This window comes from Topomyia yanbarensis, chromosome 2 (genome assembly GCF_030247195.1).
Source record: "Topomyia yanbarensis strain Yona2022 chromosome 2, ASM3024719v1, whole genome shotgun sequence".
Lineage (NCBI taxonomy): Eukaryota > Metazoa > Arthropoda > Insecta > Diptera > Culicidae > Topomyia > Topomyia yanbarensis.
The window spans coordinates 115,970,784-115,978,725 of record NC_080671.1 but is presented as its reverse complement, the minus strand read 5'-3'; positions in this window follow the sequence as shown (position 1 = coordinate 115,978,725).

The window sequence follows — 7,942 nt, the reverse complement described above, 5'->3', positions numbered from 1 at the left end:
TGACCTCGCTAGGCTGCTCTCGCTGCTGCTGCTGCTGTTGCGGTTGCACTTGCTGTTGCCCTTGTTCGTTATGATGGGTCTTTTATGTGTGTGCGTATATATGTGTGTATATCTCATACAGACCAATAACTCTTTCATTCCAGTCGCCTTCACCCACCAAACATACCAAAATAAGCTGGGGGTACCACCAGCTCTGAGTTGTGGGTTTTTCATCCCCCTCACAAACCCACACCCGCTTGAAAAATTAAGTTAGCATCAAGACACTATTGAACTATTGCTGATATTGCTAAATAAATATGATAAATTCTTTTGTTTCAAGTTTTTCAATAATAGTCATTTCCTCAATCATGTTGAATATAACCCGCTCTAGGATAATAGTATGAAGAAATTAGAAAGGCACAATTGCACCGATAGTTGGAATAAAACAAGTTTTTATAATTCATTTCAATTTTCAGTTATCCAATTTAGCATTTGTCAATTTCATATTTTTTGCCAAACTTGCATTTTTCAAATTTCCGTCTTTGGATTTGTCATTTTAGTCTTTTCCGTTTTTCAAATTCCAATTTCCAAAATGGAATTTATCAATTTTCAATCATTCAATTTTCCTTTCTTCAATTTAAATTTTCTTTTTCAATGTCTTATTTTTTTCACTTTATCATCTCTCAAATTCATTCTTTAAAATTCTTGTCCAAAAATACCCATTGATTTGCTATTTATCAATATTTTATTTTAAAATTTTCCGTTATATTTACTTTAATCTTTCAATTTATCGTGTTTCTCGTTTCCATTTTTTCAAAATTACTTTATTTATAATTTTAACATGGTTGAATAAAACGGAGCAGAGCAGCTAATTTTCAACAAGTTCAAACACTTTAAGGCGGAACAAATCCCAAATCCTTCCCCACTATGTTCAATTCGCGATTATCAGTTGCATCATGCATTCAAACAGCCGAGCTGTTCAATCATTGTCCATTTATTTTCAATTTCATTGATCCTGTGAATATCTCTCTACTGAGGTATTGACTAGGTTTTTCAAGCAAATACTGCAAGTAACTAAGTAGTCTTCATTTATTATATGCAGAATTGCACATATTTTAGCGTATGTAATTTTAAGTGTTCCATGATTTGATAGCATTGCATTGACATTTCTCTGAACTGAGTGAACTAATTTCTTGGTTTGTTCAGTGTTTGAACAACTAGGTAAGTAATCCACTGGGAATTTAATGTTCGTTGTGAATACACATGGTCTTGTCTGAGTGGAATGATGGCTGTTGAACTATGTATGAGGGCTGCGAATTAACAATTCACAAGAAGAATCTAAAATCAGTTACCAGTTTGTGGCAGTCATATATCGTCGCTGTTGTGCTATCTTATGATAAGCGCCATTTAACATATTTCAAGAAAAACGATTTTTAAAGTTTGAGATTGAATTACATAATACTTATAAATAGTATAAATAATTCAAAGAAGACAATTGATGCTTCTATCTATTGTGTATTAATCTTTCAAATATTACAAAAATCGGTTTACTATGTTGCAAGTTTTTACTATGAATGTAAACAAAAGTCGCACTCAGACGTGTCGTAGGTGTGTATTGAGGACAAAATTTGTATGGCGTATCATAATCGTGCATGGAAAATTTTCCAAAGAAAAAATCATCAATTATTAGCTTTGATTCATATATTTAGCTTCATTTAGTCTATACAAACGGTGAGATGCATTTTGAATGAAATGAGTCAGATAATCTAGAAAAAAATAGTTATTTTTGGTTATAGTGTTGCACAATATGCTATATTTCCAGTTCAAAACTCAAACTGCATTTATCCCACAATTCGTGTATTTGTGTTTTGCAAATGATTATGCCATTGTGTTTCTCAGATAGTTTTACACACAAAAGTATCTTATACAACAAGATAACTTGAGTTAATAGACACAGTCAGCAAAAAATTTAAAATTTCCCAGCACGTTTCTCGCTATATTTCAGTAACAAAGCACAAAGTCAAAATTCTGAAAACGCCACTTTGTAGAGATTTTTTAGACAAGTGATGTGGCATATCTAACTCAGTGTATGTGTGTCTCAAATCGCACTGGCCGGCAGCGGCATCATGAAAAAAAGTTTTCTATATATGGTTTCCCCTTGCAAACAACTTGATTTCGGGATGTAGGAGGTGTTAGCTCTGCCGATTTTCCAATGACCCACTTAAGAATGACAGAGACCTAGCGGTACTGTTATGATGGTGCCTACTTTATATGAAAAAACTATAGCGTATTTTATCAACATGTTGTACTTCACATTAATAACCTTGTACACATGTAACAACCTTGATCAAATAGAAATACAAATCAGTTCATATAAACCCAACCATGTAATAACACATTGTTTGCGCAACAGGTACATTCCGAGGTATTTTCCCATCGACAAGCCCCGCTCAATTATAATACGAGTATTTTTATACCTGTATTACAGTCAAATTCGGGCTGATAAAATCGGGTATCCACTATATTGTATTATTCTTGAATTATTGTGTCCCGCCAGAATAAAGGAACAAAGAATAATACAATCGTTCACAAACTGTTTGATTGAATTAAACATAAGCAACACTCCCTATTGTCGACTGCCCGAAGTTGAAGTTGCTTATTTTGTAAACAGAGCTTTTCCAAATTGATTAAAAAAAAACGATAAATCTGTAATAAATTCTCGGCAGCCTTCTGCCCAGTGTAGTAAATACATGGTAACACTTCTGAGAGTTGCATAGATCGTATTACTTATCAAGGTAAATCCAGAATTGTGTAACTCATTACTCCTATCTCTCTAACAAAAACTCCTTCCCTGGCAAACGTGGAGATGCAGAGGTATACACGGTCTCCATAACAACGTTTGTTACACTAACATTTTTATCCTTCCCCGATGACTGTAAGGACGTGGCCGGCGCCGTTATTGACATTTCAAAGTATAGAACTTGCGAAACGTGCACATTAAGAATGGGTAGCTACGCCTAGGCCCCATTAGGTGATTCTCTGAGTATAACAAATCATCGAAAGCTAATGTTAATAAATGAGAAAGGCAACATTGTGAATTAAGGGGTTATATACAAAGTTGGGACTCAAAAAATCGAAATTTTTTTAAATTGAATATTCTGAAAGTACATACTTTTGAAAATATCTATGCGAAATTTCATCCAGATCGAAGCACTAGATTTTAAATTACAGCCGTTTGCAGCGCGCTGGTTCTTTAAACATTTTTAAAAAAATCACGAACTTAACTGACTTTATCGCCACAACTATGTGTATAACTTTTTAAAACCGATTTTATTTTTATTGTTGTTAAATTTTAAGTTTGTAGGGTTAAAACCGACACCATAAGCTTAACACTTTTTCTGGGTTGCCACAAAACCAATAAAATTATAAGTTCTACGCAGAATTCTTCTTCAGAAAATTCTTCACAAGGCTTAATTTTGTCAGCGCTTCAAAAAATTTATTTCATTAAAAACTATTGGTTGAAAAACTTGGAAAACATAGTGACCTTTTGTAAGCACTGCGGGTAAAACCGACACCGCATAGGGGTAAAATCGACACCCACTTTAATTTATTTTCTCTCTTCTTTTTACATTTCTTATAAAAGAAATGTATAGAATTCGCTCAAACTTTCAAGATTTTTTCCGAGGCCCGGAGGGCCGAGTCTTATATACCAATCGACTCAGCTCGACGATTTGGGACAATGTCTGTGTGTGTATGTATGTAATGGACAAATTCTCATTCGTGTTTCTCAGCAATGGCTGAACCGATCTTATCCAAACTAACTTTAAATGAAGGAACTAAAAAACAGTATGAACGCTATTAATTTGTTTTTGATTCTGATGTTTAGTTTCCAAGATATGAATGTTTGAATGCGTAAAAATGGCGTTTTTTGCAGTTTTTTTAAATTATCTGCCGAAATTGACAATATAGATTACAAATTTATATGTTTTTAGATAGCTTTAACGAACACCTTTCGAACAAGCTATAGATTGTTGAAATCGGACTATTATCAAAAGATTTTATCATTTCCCATTGCCAGAAATATGACCAAAAACATGTAATCTATTATTAACGCCAAAACGGCTTATTTTAGGTCAATAGTATCTTCGGAGAATATAATGGAGGCAATACGCCCTTTCTTTTGGTATTGTGTTTTATTGATTAATCTCCCTACGAGTGAGATATTTTCACAAATTTTCTTGGAAGTGATTATATCGAAATGAGGTCTTCAGCAAATTTATAGCTCTTACTTTTGCGAATAACTTTACTAAAGACTTTAAATATCTATTTTGCATACTTTAAAAGTTATGGCTTGTTGTTTGTTGATTACTCTTTGTCGCCTATTTATTGTTCAATATAGTAATAATCCATTGAAATAAGCTAAACATTATTTCGATAAAACGAATTTTGTATTTCATTTTACTATCTGCAACCGCTAGAAATAATCACCGAACACTTCCAAGTTGTCTGGAAGGAACTTGATAACTTATCAATACAAAAATGTTCATTTGTGCGAACCTTCTGACTGCAATTTTTCTAACTTATAACCATCAATCGATCTGAAACATATCGGAAAATGAAAAGCGAAATAAATAACTCCATGCAACGGCGTAGCCAAGAGAAGGTTTTGGGGATTAACACCATACAACCCCCCCCCCCCCCCACACCCAAAAAAAATATTGGATTGAAGTTGAAAATTTATTGATGCAGACTGATTTAATTCAATATTACAATAACAATTATCTGATCCGTAGATTGATAACATGTTGTTGTAAACGTCATGAGGACTTTTGATAAATTGTCGGAATGGGGTCCTGATATGTAACTGATCTATTGGTCTTGATTTCACAGTTGTCTAATAGCATCAATATCAAATTCCTGCCTGAAAACATTCCAATAGAAAATTCCAGAGTTCTGTAATCAATCATAATGATCAGATTTATTTTCAAATTGAGCTCGTTTTTGTAGAGATGTACTGTAATAAGGGTCTTTATTTAATAGGAAGCTAAGTAAAAATTGATTTAATGTCTATGAAACATAGAACTGCTCAACAAAAAAATTCATAACTTTCAACATTTGCTAAAAATGCTTTTTGCCTTTCTCATTCACTCTAAAATTCGTCAATCTAATCCCGAACCGGAGGGCCGAGTGTCATATGCCAATCGACTGACATCGTCGAGATCGGAAAATGTCTGTGTGTGTATGTGTGTATGTGGAAAAAATGTGACCTCTGTTTCTCAGAGATGGCTGGACCGATTTGCACAAACTTAGTCTCAAATGAAAGGTACAACCTTCCCAAGCTATTGAATTTTTTATTGATTGGACTTCCAGTTCCGGAGTTACGAGTTGAAGAGTGCAATCACACAGCAAATTCCAATATAAACTGAAATGAAAAATTTTCAAAATCAGATTTGTATTTTTGATGCCAAATGACTTTAAAATGCATGAAACATTGAGATGTTTGACAAAAATTGACTTCTTTGAACTTTGGTACATTTTTGCCATTCTCATATAGAAATATTTCTCATTATGCAATCACTCTAAAAATCGACAATCATACCGGCCCGGAGGGAGTATGCAGTGAGGGGTTGCTACTTTAAAATTAAAACTAGTTTAAAATTTCTTAACAAGTTGAAAATTTTCGGCAGGACCTGGACCTCCCGGATCTTTCTCCATGATCCGCTGCTGGTTTCAAGCGATGTTTCAGTATCACATAGTATCTCAAGATCCATTGTATGTATGTGCAAATCGTACTGTACATGTAATATTCATTTCCACCATTGTATTGAACATAACCAGCCATGGAATCGTAGTCTGGACAAATGAGACAAGCACAATTGCACCACTAGGTGGATTAAGACAGGTTTTTTGGGAATTCGTCGATTTGAGACGAAAACGTAGTATGATTAATAACGAGGATAACACTTTCCGAATGTAGAGAGAAATTTTTGAAAAAAAAGACGATTTCCTTTCGATTCTAGCAGGTTCTGATCGATTTTGATGAGCATTTGATTTTTGTTGTATGACCAATTATATGTATAGGTCAAATGTTTAAAAACAGTAATTTAAGGTCAAGATAGCATCATTTTGAAACCGCCAATTTCGGAGGTTTAGTATCTTCGATGAGTTTTACAAACGTTAAACAGCGCATCATTTGATAAAATAATTTTGACGGTATATCGTCCAAGAAGTATTTATGGTGAGTTTTCTCAGGCTAATATTCATGACTACAATAAAGTATCAACAAATTCGCTAAAGACACGAACTCTGTTACTATTTTCTGAAAAATTAATTCTGCATAATTTTAAAGCTTCAAAAATTACGGTTTCGGAATTATGCCGTTTGGACAGTATGATCGATTTTCACCAAACTCCCATCAAACCTACACCGCTGATTTCAAGTAAATAGAAACAAAGTCGTTCTACACTCGTTCACAAGAAACTTTTTCGAATGCTGAATATCTATTATAATACATTGAAACCCCGATTTTATCAGCCAAATATGAACATATGTTTAATGGGCTCTAGCAGACGAACAAGACTGAATTCGAGTAAATCCTTTCTTAAGCATGTTTTCCTTATCATGAAGATATGCGAAATATGCGAAAATAAAAAGCTCATCATAATCAGAAATAGTTATCAGACTACATCAAGGGACGGGAAGAATATTTAAACAGCTTCAGTTTATTATAAAGAAAAAAATTGCCCGCTTTAGTCAATGTCCCCATTTTGTCAGCCTAAAATACGCCATGAGACTGATAAAAATGGGTCTTTATTGTATGTATTATTCACTGTGTTTCACATTAATAGGAACATTTCATTTTTGGAGATTTTTTTATTGCATCGAACTACAACAATTTTTAGGTAGTTTTCAAGGGGTTATTTTATAGACTTCTTCCAAAATTTGGCGAACCTATTCCAATTCGTATACCAATTAATTGGTATACTTCAGGGTTTATATGTTGCAGATAGAGAAAATACTGAAATTTTCAGCTTTTTTCCTACACAATATTACGAAAGCTTACTAAACATTTTTTCCTAATAAGTTTGTGAAAATTATAAACTATTTGAATTTTTTTAATAGTTTTATTTTTTATTTAACCGTGGTTTTTTAATAAATAGTGACCATCGCTTCACAACGTAGTCTATTTTTCATGGCTTGCGGTGAGCACGATCTCTCGAATTGCTGAACTGAAAATTATGGAATAGAAATTAATTTTTAGTATTCTTTACAGATTTAACTCGCCGCGCAGATAGCTCTGAATTAGACCCGCTGGTGCCCTAAGACGATTTCGCTAGATTTTCAGAGCACTGTGCACCCAGTGCATTAACGCAAGTGACGGAAGGTTATCGAAAAGATTCGTGAAAATGAAAATTCCAGCAATGATGATGATTTTCCCAAACGCTTCGTTTTCGAGAGGTTTTTATTTGTTCTTTGGCATTAGGATTAGCGATAATAATTCAAATCAAGGATACTACTGGGAAGTCACCTTTAGAAAAAGTCGATGTCGAAGTAAAATTTGGAACTATGCACGCATGCACTTTAGAGATATCGTGATATCTGGAGCTGCGATTTCATTTCAACTCTTTTTTGTGAAAAGGGCGACACTTACAAATGTAAACATAAGGCTTTTTTCATACATGCGAATAAGGGCTTTGAAACGCAACCAATTAACCTAAAAATTTGGATTCTACGATATTGCTTTCTTAAACTACAGCAAAAAATACAACGAGCGAAACTGTATTTTTGTTTGTTTATTTAAAGTTTCACCCTCCACACTCCATGCAAACAAACAGGGCGATACTTTTTTGCTAGCAGTTTAGAGGCGAAACTGTTATTTTCGTATTTTTTTAGGATTATCAAGCTGATACCAGCTGTAAATAGTAACAATGATCGCTATTGAAAAACGGACGAAATCGGTGGT